Source organism: Mastomys coucha, unplaced genomic scaffold (assembly GCF_008632895.1).
Source record: "Mastomys coucha isolate ucsf_1 unplaced genomic scaffold, UCSF_Mcou_1 pScaffold8, whole genome shotgun sequence".
Taxonomy (NCBI): Eukaryota; Metazoa; Chordata; class Mammalia; order Rodentia; family Muridae; genus Mastomys; species Mastomys coucha.
Genome location: NW_022196914.1, coordinates 39,767,433 through 39,784,037, shown reverse-complemented (window position 1 = coordinate 39,784,037; position 16,605 = coordinate 39,767,433). Strand labels below are relative to the sequence as shown.

General features: G+C 37.9%; 1 pseudogene across 1 annotated transcript; it reads left to right on the top strand.

Annotated features, from left to right (window-relative positions):
* The first annotated feature begins 5,896 nt into the window (after positions 1-5,896).
* LOC116083363 lies at positions 5,897-7,544 on the top strand (annotated as a pseudogene). The gene is made up of 2 exons (XR_004115688.1): positions 5,897-7,290; positions 7,352-7,544. The product of XR_004115688.1 is annotated as a heterogeneous nuclear ribonucleoprotein K-like (transcript).
* The last annotated feature ends 9,061 nt before the right edge of the window (positions 7,545-16,605 follow it).

Genomic DNA, 16,605 nt, shown 5'->3' with positions numbered 1-16,605 from the left:
ATATATATATATATATATATATATATACCCCCTAACTATGGGTGGGAAAGTCTAGATCTTTAGAGACCTGGGATGGCTTTCCTAACCAAAGAGAAGCATAGATCCTAAACTACAATTTGGTGTTTGGGTTTGGGTTTTGTTGTTGTCCAGCACTTAACCATTTTGGATTTAGCCCCACCATGGTGTCTCAGTCCAGAAAACAATGTTATAAGTGTTTGAAGTTTTACGAAAAGAGGCAGGTCACTGCAGCAATACTTTTTTCCATTAGTTTTTAAATTCAAAGTTTATTTTTCAGTAAACTCAGCTCATGTGATTTTGATTTATTTACACGTAACTCCCTAGCATGTGCAGTTAGCAATTTGATGACTCTGCACCTTCTAATTAGTCTGTCTCCCTCCGAACCAGAAATTCATGTGTTGCCAACCCCACCAAACTCTAACCCAGCTGACTCAAATTTGGATACAAATTGAAGAAGCAATAAAATTCAAGACCATACTAAACTTGGCGATAAAAGTGCTCTTGTTCCCAAAACGTCACAGACAAAGCTAGTTCCAACTTTAAAGTTTTTGAAACTTTTTATGCAAACATGTGTTGCACAGATAAAACGCAGTGCGTGGGACAGCTGGCTCCCTTGTTGGTCTGCTACCACGAGTTCCAGAACTTGTGATTGCAGAAAGTTCTGCTCCACATCCAAGTTTATGTCTGCATCTCCAAAGAAACCCAGAGACCCAGCAAAGAGAGCCAGTCAACCCAGTCGTTCGGCAGAGTGTAAACCGAACTGAACCACTCACAGTAGCTCCAATGCTTGTCATTCACAGCATTTGATAATGTTGAGTGTGGTCGGGACTTTGGAAATCATCTCAGCCAATCCTTCACTCTACTAATGTGTTTTAAATGGTGTTTTGACAGTCTATGTACATAACCTTTAAAATTCAGATGACATGGGTCCAGGCATGAGTTTAATTATAAAACCCAAGGCACATATGGAGCAGAGAGGAATTTTTCTAGGGAAACCTAGAGAATTATGTTTTATGAATGCCTTTTCTCTACTTATTCTTAAGACCCATGTCGTAAAAATGGATTTCCCTCTTCAAATATGCTAGAGTGATAACACTACTGAAGTATATAAAATGTACATTCATTTTCCTTACTGTATAAAATGTATATTTTATATACAATTTACATTGATAAAAATTCTAAACTTCCTTCAATATATTTATATTCATGCCAATTTTATGCAAGCCAGCATTTCATAAATGATATATTCAAAACAAATACCAAAAATACATGTCTTACATAATTAAATACTTATATATTAAATTTATATATGGGAAAATCTTTCCAGTTCAAAGATATGTATTCATGCTATAACCTATAAATTCAATGGTGATTAGAGAAACAGATAAGTGTTACCCACAAGTCCTATTACTACCGGGATCACTGGTTAAGAGTCTGTCTGGGCCTCTGCCTTGCTCTTGTTGATCACCTTGCATAGACTTAGCATACATCACCCTACTAACTTCTCTCTCTCTCTCTCTCTCTCTCTCTCTCTCTCTCTCTCTCTCTCTCTCTCTCTCTCTTTCTGTCTGAACTTTCTTGTTACTCTACCCCTATTACAAACATTTGTCTCTAACCACTGCAGTTCTACTAGTTAGTGAGATAGAAGACAGACATCCAACTTGAACAGCTATTATCTATACAGCAAACTACTCTGTATCCGCTTTCATTACTTATATTATTAATCATCACTCTGAGTTGTCCAGTTTATCTTTATTGCATAATGGAAAGGAAGTCTATATCTCTAAGATCCAATGATCTTTAGAACTCATCTTTACTTTCTGTAACTTTAGTTGTATTTTCTAGGTAAAAATTTCCTTCTTTAGGAAATCCCCTTTGTCTCCCAAGTCGCTGGTATTTTCTCTTCACCTTCCTGTAGTTCTGAGTTTAAGGACTTACTTAGGTCGCATTTACTGCAGTAGCCTTCCCTATAACCTTTGTGTTCTTTCCTGACCTTGAAGACCTGAAGTGCATGCTATGAACCACACACTATATCACTACTTGTATTTAAATTGTTTCATTTATTACTCTTCCTTTCTAGGTACAGCAAAGCTTTCTAAGAAGAAATTCCTATACTTTAGAGTATTTTCCTGTTCCCAGTGACCACTTGTGTACAGAATCTGACCTATGTGTCAAAACACACACCAGACAAGAAATGGATAAATATTATAGCTCATTTCTACTTTAAAAATAACTATAAGGCAATATTTATACCAATTATAGAAAATGCATTTTAATTATTATTTGAATTTATAAGAACATTCACCTATAATTAAAAAGTATTTATAGTATTTATAGACAAAAATATTTAACAATATTGCTCCTTTTGAGGATAGTTTAGAAAACAAGTGCTTATCTCTACTTATGCTAATGATGCTATATCTTCATGAAGGAAATCATGTCATCAATTAATACACCATCAAAAAAGAGAAAGTTCATTATACAATGGCCCACCAAGACAGAATCTAATCAAACACCACACTCCATGACTGTCCAAATTTAGAACCTACTTTTCATTTTTCCTTACTATATAAAAGCTGAGTGTTTCTAAAATAGATTTATAATGTATACTGGTGCTCACTGAACATAGTCGAAATAAGAAACAAAAACATGAGTATCACATTTGGAGCATGTGAATTTCAATGAAAGTATAGTTAGCTACTTATTCAAAATGAGACCCGTACTGGAACATCTATTTTCATGTTATTTACTAAACTTTTTGTTCATGCCTGTGCAATTCTTCAAGCATATACCTGGGGACTGGCACAGAATCCGCTGGGCTTTATGCAGACCCATCTTGTGGGAAAACTTAGTGTGAGATGGAAATGCTGTCTTGACTGATTTTACAATCCTAATCTTACATGACAGTGTCAAGCTTTCATTGTAAATCAATGCACATAGAATGTGTGTCTTGAAATTCTTTGAACATATTGTGAATGCCTGTTCCTACATCCTCCTTTTACATTTATTATCCCATTGCTTGTATTAAATATGATAATTAGAATTCATTTTCTTTCAGAAACAAGTGGAACAGGACTCTGATATAACATGCTTTGTAATAAGGTCATCTCTTAAGGAGTGGTTAATACCAAAGGAAAATATCTAGATTCACATATCAGGAAAAGAAACTTTAGTAAATAGTGGCCCAAGGGTGAACATAAGTATCTTCTCTTCCTGAATTTTCAAAATTATGGTCAACAATAGAAATAAAAATGACAAACATGAAGAAAAAACAAATCAAAACACAAGATAGATTTAAATTCTAATGTGTCAATAATTCTATCAAATTCAAATGATCTTGTAGTGCTGACAATAGAACTCCACAGACCTTAGACAAACACTGCCATAAAGCACACCTCAACCTGTAAATTGCCTGCATGGGCTAGGTAAAAGACGGACATTAGCAGAATGGATTGTTAAACATGATCAAACTACTTGCTGTCTAAAAGAAGTGCTCTGAACTAGAATACTGTGTTTATGTGAGTTCAATATAAAGAGTGAACTAACAAGCAAAGGAGAAAAGGAGCCGCTACATAATAGCAGGTAATAGACTTCAGGGTAAAGAGATGAACAGGCAGTCAGAAGATGTAGTGATTCTAACTGTATGTGCACAATCAATAGAGCTACAAAACATGAGACAACAACTGGAGAAATTGAACGGGGAGCTAGGCAAATGTAGAAATCCAGTGTGACAGACTCATTAGCGTCCCTCCCTCAGACACCTGAGAGAGCATAGCAGAAATTTAGAAAGCATGTGCCACACCTGATCTTAGGCCAAAGCTTGAGAAGTCATCAACAAAAATAAAGAAATAGTCAACACCACCAATTAAAGAAATAGTCAACACCATCAATGGGCATCTTAGACAATTGACAATTGACAATGGACAATTGAATACTCTATTCAATGTCATCTATTTTTTTCAAGTGCTAATGGAATTTTGAAATTCCTTGACTTATGATGGGTTACATCCCAATAATCCCATTATAAATTGTACATGCCATAACTAGGTTATGCTTTAACATGCCTAATCTAGACAATATCATAATTTAGCAGCATAGTAGACTATCGAGTATTAACTGATTACTTTTAGGATTATATGGCTGATTCTGAACTATGGTTCACTGTAGTTACTCAAATTCTCAAATATCATCCATGCAGTAATAGCCTGGGTGGGTAGCATCACTCAAAATATGTGTATCACTTTTGAAACATTGTAAAATAAAATAAACATTTGTTTCTGTATGTATGTATGTAAGTATATTACCATCATATATGTGGATGTGTAGTCGGCCCTCTTTATCTTTGGCTTGAGTTTTGCATTCTTAGGTTCAAATCCTTGTTTATTTCAAGCCTGAAATATTTAGGGAAAAATAAAATATTTTGGTGGGGCTTTTTTTGTTGTTTCTTTCTTCCTTTCTTCCTCCCTTCCTGTCTTTCTTTCTTTCTTTTTTCCTTCCTTTCTCTCTTCCTTTTGTTTTTTTATTTTGGGGTCATCCTGGCTTACATTGTGTATTGTCAGCCATATTGGTGAGCCTTTATGGTTGCACCTTCTCTGACACTTCTAGGGAAAAAAAAAAAACCTTCACAGCAAACTTTCTGTTCCTCTGACATCCACAATCTTTCTGCCCCCTTCTGCAGTGATCCCCGAGACAGAAGAGCAGTGGTTGTGTTGTAGATGTGTCAGCTGGGACTAGGTTCCACACCTCTGCCATCCAGTTGGTTGTAGTTTGCTACAAACGATCTCAATCTGTTACAAAGAGAAGTTTCCATGAGGAGGGGTGAGAATGACACTAACCTGTTGGTATAAGGATGGATATTTAAAATGTAGTTAAGAATTGTGCTGGTTGGTAAAGTGGAAATTTTAAGTTCTCATTACTATACTAGCAGCAATTAGTTGGCTAGGTCTCCAATACGGGTATGATTCCTGTCTTGTTTAACAGACCATAAATCCAAAGAAAGAGCTGCTGGCTACACCAAGATATGTTTGCCAGTACTGCATCTCTAAGGTGATTGGGTCATCCTAGTCAGTGTTGTGGTGCACAGGCATCATAGCTGGCAAAGACTGTTGGTGGCCTCCCTCATATGGTGCTGTGGTAGGATGCCATGCAAGCTAGTCATCAGAGGGGAAGGTTTCTGGTCAGTATCAGCAGCTACAACCCTTAGTGAAAATTGTCTTTAGCCACAGTAAAATGCCCTTTCCCAGGGAGCCATGGCTAGCTCCTGGGTAGTTTATTCATGTGGACACAAAAGCTCCTTTGTTTCAGTTTAATCAAACTTAGGAGTGCAATCCTGCATCAGAACTGCTACTGAGAGCAGCCTGACTTCACTTGGAGTTATCTGGCTCTTCATGTGCTCCTCAACCCAGTGCTGTCCAACTGTCTTCTGCAGAGCTTCACTCAAACCACTGCTCAATAAATGTGGGGTGTTCACTCCTCATCTCCAAGTCTAATTCCGGGTGGCACAATCTATGACTGTGCTGATGGAAGAGCTATGTGGAGAAATTCAGCTACAAATGCAATACATTTTAGCTTAAATAAAGTTTTGGTCCAGAACACTAGCAGTCAGATCCACTACTCCAAATTAACTTCTCCAAAGTTACTCAAATCAGTGGGAATTTTATCTCCTCTTTACAAGTGAAAAAAAAAAAAAAAAAAAAAAAAAAAAAAAACAAAGTAGAGAGGTAAATAGGGTAGTCAAGTATTAACGTTAATCGCACCCAGAATTTTTATCTTACACCAACTAGTTAAAAATCTAATTTTAGCTACAGGCAACAGCGCTGCAGACACCATTTATCCTTGGCTTCTCCGCTGCATGGACATCGCCGTTGTGCTTGTGTCCCACTTGATAGCGGCCTATTGGTGGATCCATTTAATTCAAGAAAATGGAGACCGAACAGCCAGAAGAAACCTTCCCCAACACCGAAACCAATGGTGAATTTGGTAAACGCCCTGCAGAAGATATGGAAGAGCCTTTAAAAGATCTAGAAATACTGATGAGATGGTTGAATTGCGTATTTTACTTAAGAGCAAGAATGCTGGGGCAGTGGTTGGGAAAGGAGGCAAGAATATTAAGGCTCTCCGTACAGACTACAATGCCAGTGTTTCAGTCCCAGACAGCAGTGGTCCCGAGTGCATATTGAGTATCAGTGCTGATATTGAGAAATTCTGAAGAAAATCATCCCTACCTTGGAAGAGGGCCTGTAGTTGCCATTACCCACTGCAACCAGCCAGCTCCGGCTCGAATCTGATGCCGTGGAATGCTTAAATTACCAACATTATAAAGGAAGTGACTTTGACTGCAAGTTGAGACTGTTGATTCATCAGAGTCTGGCAGGAGGAATTATTGGTGTTAAAGGTGCTAAAATCAAAGAACTTCGGGAAAACACTCAGACAACAATCAAGCTTTTCCAAGAGTGCTGCCCTCATTCTACTGACAGGGTTGTTCTTATTGGAGGAAAACCTGATAGAGTTGTAGAATGCATCAAGATCATCCTTGATCTTATATCTGAGTCTCCCATCAAAGGATGTACACAACCTTATGATCCCAACTTTTATGATGAAATCTATGATTATGGTGGTTTTACAATGATGTTTGATGACTGCCGAGGACGGCCTGTGGGATTCCCCATGAGGGGAAGAGGTGGTTTTGACAGAATGCCTCCTGGTCAGGGTGAGCGTCCCATGCCTCCTTCCAGAAGAGATTATGATGATATGAGCCCCCGTCGAGGACCTCCTCCACCTCCTCCTGGTCGAGGTGGCAGGGGTGGCAGCAGAGCCCCGAATCTTTCTCTTCCTCCTCCACCACCACCCAGAGCAGGAGATCTAATGGCTTATGACAGAAGAGGAAGGCCTGGAGATCACTATGATGGCATGGTTGGGTTCAGTGCTGATGAAACTTGGGACTCTGCAATTGACACATGGAGCCCATCAGAGTGGCAAATGGCTTATGAACCACAGGGTGGTTGGGTATGATTATTCTTATGCAGGGGGTCGTGGCTCATACGGTGATCTTGGCGAACCTATTATCACTACACAAGTAACTATTCCCAAAGATTTGACTGGATCTATTACTGGCAAAGGAGGTCAGTGGATTAAACAAATTCATCATGAATCTGGAGCATCAATCAAAATTGATGAACCTTTAGAAGGATCTGAAGATCAGATCATTACCATTACAGGAACACAGGACCAGATACAGAATGCACAGTATTCACTGCAGAACAGTGTGAAGCAGTATGCAGATGTTGAAGGATTCTAATGCAAGATACTTTTTCTTTTTTATCGTGTGAAGCAAGTATTCTGGAAAGTTTTTCTAAGACTAGTGAAGAACTGAAGGAGTCCTGCATCTTTTGTTTTTATCTGCTTCTGTTTAAAAAGCCAACATTCCTCTGCTTCATAGGTGTTGTGCATTTGAGGTGTAGTGAAATCTTTGCTGTTCACCAGATGTACTGTTTTAGTTCCTTACAAACAGAGTTGGGGGGAGGGCATGCAAAAATTAACGTTGAAATTTTGAAACAGCAGCAGAGTGAGTGACTTTGATTTGTTGTTCAGTGTTAGTGGTTTAAAAAAAAATTCCCCCATTCAGAGCAGTGTGCAGAATGTAATGCTCTTTTGTAAGAAACATTTTATGATTTTTAAAACAAATTTAGTGAATCTAAAAAAAAATCTAATTTTAATGGTAGAAACGTGTAAAGGAAAGAATGTGGACATAAAACAGACAAGCAACCCTTCCTTTCCTATAACTGTGACTTTTGACTATGTGACTTTGAACAAGCACTCAACACTCTAAGAACGTCAACTTCTCTGATAACCTATATCTATAAACAGGACATGAACACACCACATGGCAGCATATTTTAAAGGTCAATTGAAACATGAAGGCATTATCTCCTGTACTCATGGACAAGTGCTAGTGCATAAGATTAAGAAGTTCATAATGTTTTGACTGTAGAGAATTTATACTGTTTTCTTGATTATTCCATCAAAAGTGATCCTAGGCTTTGGAATTCCAACTTCTCTAAAACTCTATGAACATGCTGTTTACATTTCTCTTTAATTATATTATTTTCAAACATGTATTAGCAACTGCTTTTAACCAGTCTTAATTTGTCAACCAGTGTACAGTGGCTTTGAAGGCCATAGTGTTGCTAGACAACCTTACATGCTCTTCAGAGCCTACACCAGTAGGTGCTGCAGAGCTAACACTGCCTATAATAAGTGATGACCTAACATATTACATATAGCATATTATATACTTACCCTCAGAAATGGTCCCATGGAAGACAAAAGGCAATTAACATGAGAACAAGCAAGTCTTAAGCACATAAAAGAAGCTAATGCATAGAGACAGTGAAGTGCAGTATCCAACACGCCCAGGAGAGGATGCAAATACATAGATCAGGTTCCACTGGGACCAAATGGGCAGAATCACTCATCCTCAAATGTAAGGGTAAGGAGTGAGGTGGGGCAGAGTGATACTCTCATGCTGTTCATTCCTGGACAATATACAGGAACAAGAGTTCCTTGTCCAGAAAGAGGACTTTCAATAGTACTCACTTAAAAATGTTCATCTTCAGTCAAATATGAAGTAAAGGCTTTGCTGAGATGGAGGGTGGGGAGGAAAAGCTGCAGTAGGAGATGTGATGGAGAGTCAGCAAAAGAATTGTGAGCAGAAGTAAAATTAGAAAGTATGACTCTGTACAGATCAAGTCAGAATAGTTTTGTGATTTTCAATAGCAACATTCAACAGCCCAGATGTGTGATGAGAGAGAGCGCTAAAAGGATGACCCTGGGTAGGGAAATCTGGTTCAGTTGGCTGATTCTTTGTTCATGCTGGATAGATTTAAATGCATATGACAGAGTGGCAATCAATGAGAAATAGTAGCATATTGGAGCCTAGGTTTTGTCCTCTGAACAGAGAGGTGGGATAGTAGAGCTGGTAAGACCAAAACATCTACAGACTCACAGTCCTAGGTATTAATTCAGTCCTTACTCCAATTAGCAATATCACCGGGAACTTCGCATAACTTCATGATATATTATGTATCCAATAGTATTAACCCTTAAACTGAAACACAGTTTATAAAGCACCTTCCCATGGAGTCCCAAAGTACTGATTAATATTAAATGATAATAAATGGAGAGAAGCTGGCATCCATAAGAGTAAGTACAACAGATATTATAGGACATGAGAAATAGAGCCAAAGTTCTGGAACTGGCATTTATCATAGTTTATAATTAACTACACATCACCTCTTTGAGTATTCCAAAAGTACATTTTGGCTAATCATTGCCCCTCAAAATACCTAGCACATAGTAAGCATATATTAATCCATTTACTAAGTAGCCATAACTTTGAGCTATACTACTGACTATAAAAATACTTAATTTGAAATTTAACTTTATGCCTCTAGATTACTCTGCAATTTCTCACATTAGTTTAAAAAATGGACAACATAAAAATAGACCTGAATTTGTGAAGTTAGACGCCTCTCATTCCCCCAGCACAAGATTAACTGCTGCCTTCTTAGCTTGGCTAGTGTTCCATCTGTTCAATGTGTTTTCTCTGTTGGTCCTGAAGAAATTTCAACTTTCACTTTTCAGATAAGAGAATGACAGCTTTTGTATATGTCTGTCACTTTGTGTGTGTCTCTCTGTGTGTGTATGTCTGTGTCTGTGTCTGTGTGTACGTATGTGTCTCTGTGTGTATGTCTGTGTATGTATATATTTCTGTGTATGTGGGGTAGGTGATACACAAGAGTTTTCATAGTTTCTAAGTCTTCAAATTGTTCTCTAAAACCACAGGGCTAATGATTGATCTTAGTATCTGGAAAGGGTTTGAGCAAAGCATAGATTTCTGTTATCAGACATTGCATGAGTTTTGTTGTCTCTGCAAGGGTTTAGTCAATGGTGTTCACCATCAGTGTGATTGTATGACCCCACCCTCCATAAGATTACAGACTGAACTTTCTTGTAGTTATTGTTGGTACAGGATTGCAGAATGCTCCCAAGGCTGGTATTGAACACATAGACTAGACTGATTGTATGTGTGTATGTATGTGTCTGTGTGTGTGTGTGTCTATGTCTGTGAGTGTCTGTATGTATGTCTGTGTACATGCTCTCATGTGTATATATAGGTGTCTGTGTATGTGCCTGTGTGTGTATGTATATGTGTCTGTGTATGTAAGTATCTGTGTGTGTGTTTATGTGTGTGTGTATGCCTGTGTACATGCTACTGTGTGTATAGATGTGCATATGCTGAGATATATAGGTGTCTGTGTATGTGTCTGTGTGTGTATGTATATGTGTCTGTGTATGTATCTGTGTGTGTGTTTATGTGTGTGTATATATGTCTGTGTACATGCTACTGTGTGTATAGATGTGCATATGCTGAGATATGCATGAGGAGGTAAGATGACAGTTTTGAGAGTTGGTTCAATCCTCCCCCCAGAGCTTCTGGGGACCAGTTCATGCTATCAGAATCACACTGTAAGCAATTTTACACCAAACTATCTCTCTGGCCTTATCTATTTTTAAGTTTGAAATATAGCATTATATACATTTTTTTAAAGTCTGGATAATGTAAACACATATAGCCTAACAAGAAAGTAAGTTGAGCCATTGAGTAATATTAAAATTAATTAATTATTTCATTCATGCATTAATAAGCCACCATGGCTCAGGTTCACAGCTCTGGAAACAAAGGTGTTTTCGGGTGAGAATGCTCTTGTGGTGTTAAGTAAATTAATCTAATCTTCTATGATAATAGACCAGTAAATGGTGAGTTAATTTAAAAATAGCTATAAACACATACTCCTTAAATAATCAACTATATATGTATCAAATGCTCAACACCAAAGGCCAACTCTAAACAACCAGAATGTATAGTCAAGGATCTTGAGAAATGTCAAGTCCATGCTCTCTGAAAAAAAAAAAAATGATGCTGGTTCCAAAGTACCAAAAGTTCATCGGGATAGATTTTTCTGAAGCTGATTCTTCTGCAGCTTCCTGTCTTTGTAGTGTTTATTACTCCACCATAAGCTACAGATCTTGTCATAAATTCCTGAAGTAATCTTTTAGGGAGCTTCTGAATACAATACCATAATTACCACAAGAGGATGCTGGCGGTTTCGGTGAATTAAAGTGCTTTCCAACATGCTCTGTATAGTTTACGAAAGATAATCAACATCCTAGATCAGTTCACTGAGCCTCTCTGCAATGTGCCACACATCCTCCTAGATACTGCAGGAGACCACCAGAGAGGAGTCTGTGCTGTGACATACATCCTCGCAGACACTGCAGGAGATGGCCAGAGAGAAGATGAACGACCTGAAGCTGCCTTAGAACAAGGCAGAATATGATGGTGGGATTTCACATAATGCATCAAAGGGGTAAACAAGAAATGATGTCCAGAATTCTAAATTCATTTAGAATTTAGAAGAGGTCTTCTGCTTAGTTAATGTCAGTGGTGCTCAAGCAGGTGTCCTTCATTATAAAGAAAATAAATACCATCCATAAGATATCAATGATATCAATGATGAGTTCCTGATGAGATGCAAGAAAGGTGTAGGGCAAGCTCCTTCTTAGGGCTGAGAGCCTGAAGACCCTGTTGGCCGACCTGAAACTCATCCAGACCAGTCCTCATGGTGTCAGGGTTATTATGGCCAGTAGGGCTTAAATTACTTTTGAGTTGGTTGACAAGGATATCCTGAGTAGCCCATAACTGCCATGACCATCCTCAGAAAGACCACCTGTGACCCCTCAGCCCCCAGAGTCTCAGTCTCTGAGCCCACCTGCAGCAGCCACGCATGGTTTTCATGTGGCTAAGCCTGCCACCTACCTGGAATGTGAGTACTTATACATTTTAAAAGGATATTTTACCCAGGCTATATTGATGTAGAATTTGCAAGAAAAATGCTTTTGTGGATAGTTGGGCAATAAAATAATGTAAAAGTAATTTTAGGTTTGTACTGACATGGGTCTCTAACTGCTAGGTATATATCCTTTTGGCTTTCCCTAGAAATTAGCCACAGGAGTTCTCAGGAGACTCAGTTCTGGAAAACCTATGAAAATGGAATTTACATTGAAAATAAATGAATTTGAATTAATCACTTACTGTGCTAATAAAAACCGACAACTAAATTTACACTCTCTTTTTATCTGCTCCTGCACACTTAATTTGCAGTTCTAACAATAATCTAAGAAATGTTTTTCTGATCAATACTTAATACTTCTATCAATACTTAATATCTATCTCTACAATGCCAAAAAAGCTGGCCTACCCACCTCTTTGTTAACAGGAAGAAATGATTCAATCCTGGGCAAACTTTGATGAAGTAGGGCGTGAAGTGAGCCTCCTTTTGCCAACACAGCAGCAATGTGTTTTCTGTTTCAACAGAACTTCCACAAACTTGTGATTTATTTGAAAGACTATGTGGAAGATAACAAAAAAAAAAGAAAGGGGGGGTGGGGCGGGGGTGGAGGGAATGAAGCATCTGGAAGCCTTCTTGCCAAATGGTAACTTTCTGGAAGTTTCCTCATTTAGAAGTAATTTCTGGAAAATTTCTTGATTAATACAAATCCGTGAACAAACTTAAAAATGATGGCTTTGTTATTGCTTTGGCACAATATGTTAACAACATCGAGAGCTCTGCCAAAACTCTGAGAGTCCTTTCATGCGGATTATGGTCTTGTTTACATATCCAGCTGTACTGAGGCCTTGTCCATAGTGGTAACCTAACAATGTTCCCAGTGGGGGTGCCCATTAGGGGAGGGAGACTAACTGAAGTTTAGTTTGTTTAAATTGAGCAAGAATGCACAGCGGTGCTCAGATCTTAGGGGAATGTGTTGGAAGCGCACCCCTTCTAAGGTCTGTTTTCATTTATTTAACGGGATGTTTGCGCTGCTCAAAAACTGCAAGGCACAAACTTGCCACACAAAATGCCTTCCAAATGTTTACTATGGTCTACACACAAGTGAGGAAAACACAGAAATACTGGAGTAAAATTCTGAGGGGAAAAAAGTAATCGCTGCCTCTGTCTTTTTGTTGTTGTTGTTGTTGTTGTTGTTAATTAAAACTCCAAACCATTTTCTGTTATGAAATATGTACAAAATATACATACCCACCTGGGAACATGTAAATCTGATAAGAAATACAAAACACACTACAGAATGTGAATTTAGAATTGTGAGAAGTTGGTTTGCATTAACAGGACATTCATGCAAATAATTCCTTTTTTGTTAGTTTGCACATATTTATATGCAAGGATCTTGGTGAGATTTTACTTTATGAGTTCTAATGAGAAAACAAATTCAAAACAAAACCAAGAGAAATGATGAAATTAGTTTTTATGTTTGCTAAGCACTTTTACAATGATTTAGTTGTGTATGTTACAATCCAGAAAAATAAATAAATAAGTGCAAAGGATATGAATGTCTCTACACTAACCTTCTGACATCTCTAAAGTCTGTAAATGAAGTCTACTCCAAAAAATGTATACTCTGTCTGCGTATACTCTTTTCTGGTAACAGAACATCAGAGGTAGAGCAGGCAGACCCCAGGCAAGGGCTGTGCATGGAGCCTAACTGGGTTAAATAATCCTCCTGACAGAATGCTTTCTTTCTGACGCCAACTGAGAGACCAGCATGCTCCTGTTATGCTAAAAAAAATGCATCAAAGTTTAAGTTGATCTATTGAGTATCATCTGAGTAAAAATAAAACTGTTCTTGGAAAACTCACAAATCATATTTCTTCAAATTATGTGCTAATCCAATTTTGTGAAAGTAATTTTCATCAGAGGAATTTATTTTTAGTCTAATCAAAATGTGAAACTCCAGCTGGTCTCAAGGGCTCATACCTACAATCCCAGCACTCAGAGGAGGAGGCAAGGAGACCAGAAGTTCAAGGCTAGTCTGGGCCACATGTGACCTGACCCCAACAAATAAAAAAAAAAAAAAGTAAAATTCCAGGGAGGAAGTGGGGGAGCTATGAATTTCATTTCTAAAGAAAAAAAATTTAAGTTTGTAATGATAGACAATCTTAATATTTAGTTTCAGTGAGTCAGTATAGTAGCTAGCTGCCCTATTTGCTCCTGTTCTCGAGAACATGGGATATAAAATTGTCCATTTGGCATGGAACCGTTGAGGCACTTTATTTTTGTCTTCTGCCTTAGACCCTCGTGAAGCTGACATAGTTGAGGCTCTGTTCACAAAAGCATGGTGTGATAGTCACATTGTTAACGAGCCTGGGATGACACCACCATCGTTTGTCCACAGATGTAGCTTCCTCTGACCTAGCACTGAGTTTTACACTCTCACATCTTGAGATAGCTTTGAATCAGTGTTAAATAATGGAAAGCAATATAACAAAATATAAGGGTAAAGAATATCATATCTGGATGCCTTCATTTTGACACTAACTCTTCTACTTACAATACTTTTGAGTGAGTTCTACATCCTGCCTCTGCCTAAGTTTCTTTATCTGTAAAAATGGAACCAATAATAGTAAATTTTCCACTGGAGAGTTTTAAAGGTTATCTGAAATAATGAAAGCACAATACTAAACATAGGTATTCTGCACATAAGAAAGCTTACATAATTGGCATGTAGAAGGGTGGATTTGAGTGGATAGATATTCATTTTTGTTAACCTTTTTATCTATATCTAGTAGCTTATGAGCTTAAAAGAAGCTAGTAAAACCATATTTTTCAAATACCAGAGAGCTTGTTAACGTGGTGTTGCTGAAAATATTCCAGAATAGTAGTGATAATAATGATAATAGTTGGATAACAGCCTAACTCAGAAATACTTAAAAAAATAAAATCTTCAATTAATGTATGACAAGTCTGACTAAAATATCAAGAGAAAGCTTTTTATATATCACTTAAAGAATTATTTAATAGAAAATACTGTGAGGTTGAAGAGAAAGAGGAGTAGTTTATGGTATGACATAGTCCTGTGGTCCTATAGGGATTATTAGTTAGATGCATCTAATATCATAATGTTTTCAGAATATTATGTTCAGTATATGGTGATTCTTCACTGTGTTTTCTTGAATTCAAAGTCCACTGGTGCTTGTGCACACTTGTACCAAGGATGAATGTCGCAGGCATCTGGGCTCTCAGTCTGCATTGTCATTGCTACTTGGGAAGAGGAGCCCAGATACCTCAATGGGCCTGGGGTGGGGATATGGCTGAGTTAAGGACAAATTATCTCCCAGTCCCATTTGGTATTCTGATTTGCTCCCCCGCCCCCAGACACAGATGCTATCAGGTATTATGAAAATCAGGCTCTTCTCAAAAGTATGTTGACATCTACATTCTAATGACATTTAATGATTGAAAGATAAGAAACATGTTTCAGTTTTCTAGAAGTGAACCTTAAAATTTCTTTATTAACTAGATTAAAACAATTAATTAACCCATGAAAGATATTTCTAAGTACCTGTTAAATTACAGCCATACCAACTTTCAAATAATTCACCTTATTTTTGTTCAATCTTGTACCCACATTCAGTGATCATATTAGAAAAATCATGATGTCTTCTGAGAGAGAGCTGTTGATTTGGTAACAAGTTATGATGTCATGATTCCAAATCACTGTAGACATACACTTCTGAAATTACAGGTTTACCGGTAACATTGTTGAGCCAATATATAGCATGATTTACAGATGACTGTGTAAATCAATTACCAAAATAATTCTGTCTCTATGCTCTTTTCACTTTCATTTTCTGAATATGAGAAGGTAGTAGTCTTTTCAGATTCATGCTCATTTTGCACGGAAAAAGGAACCATTCTTTACCCCAGAAGTAAAGCTAAAGGTGGCTTTTGTTTTCAGTCAATGGCTAGCTACATGTTGATAGCCTTGTACCTGAGCTCCTAATGTATACACATAAATGGAACATGCATGAGATGTGAAGGTAACATGTGCAGTTTCCAGGAGGAGGCTGGTGCCATGGATGCTCACTAAAGAGCCATTCTGGCATTAGCTGCATTTGCATCCATCCTATGCATCCATCCTGCTGCCCCCCTGCCACCTAGAAGGTTAAGCAGAAGCCGTCAGCAGAAAGCAGTAGGTAAGGGGTGATGCCTCTCCAGCTCACAGACAGAAAAACTATTAATGAAAATCCCCAGTAACAGACACCAATAGCTGTGCTCTTTCCAAACACTTCTGACTTAACTTCCTTGAAACTTCTTTTGCCTTCTGGCTTATCAGTTGCAGGGCAATGCATTACTCGGCCACCGTCTGTGAAGTGAACCAGAACCATGTGAGGTTAATTCATCTCTCCCAGCAATCATAAAGTTTGTTCACTCACAGATTCAACAATGAAATTGTTACTGATTAGTCCACACTGAAAATCTGCACTTTCGTCACTCTGAACCAATTTAATTACCTTGTTCTAATGCAGTATATATGCCTCATTTGCCAAGACAAAAGCGCTATTATTCAATGGGGAAAAATATTGCTGTAGCAAGCACAGTAAGTTTTAATGTTTCTACTGCTGAACTGTCAAAATGTGAACATTCCTACCCCCTGAAAAAAAAAATG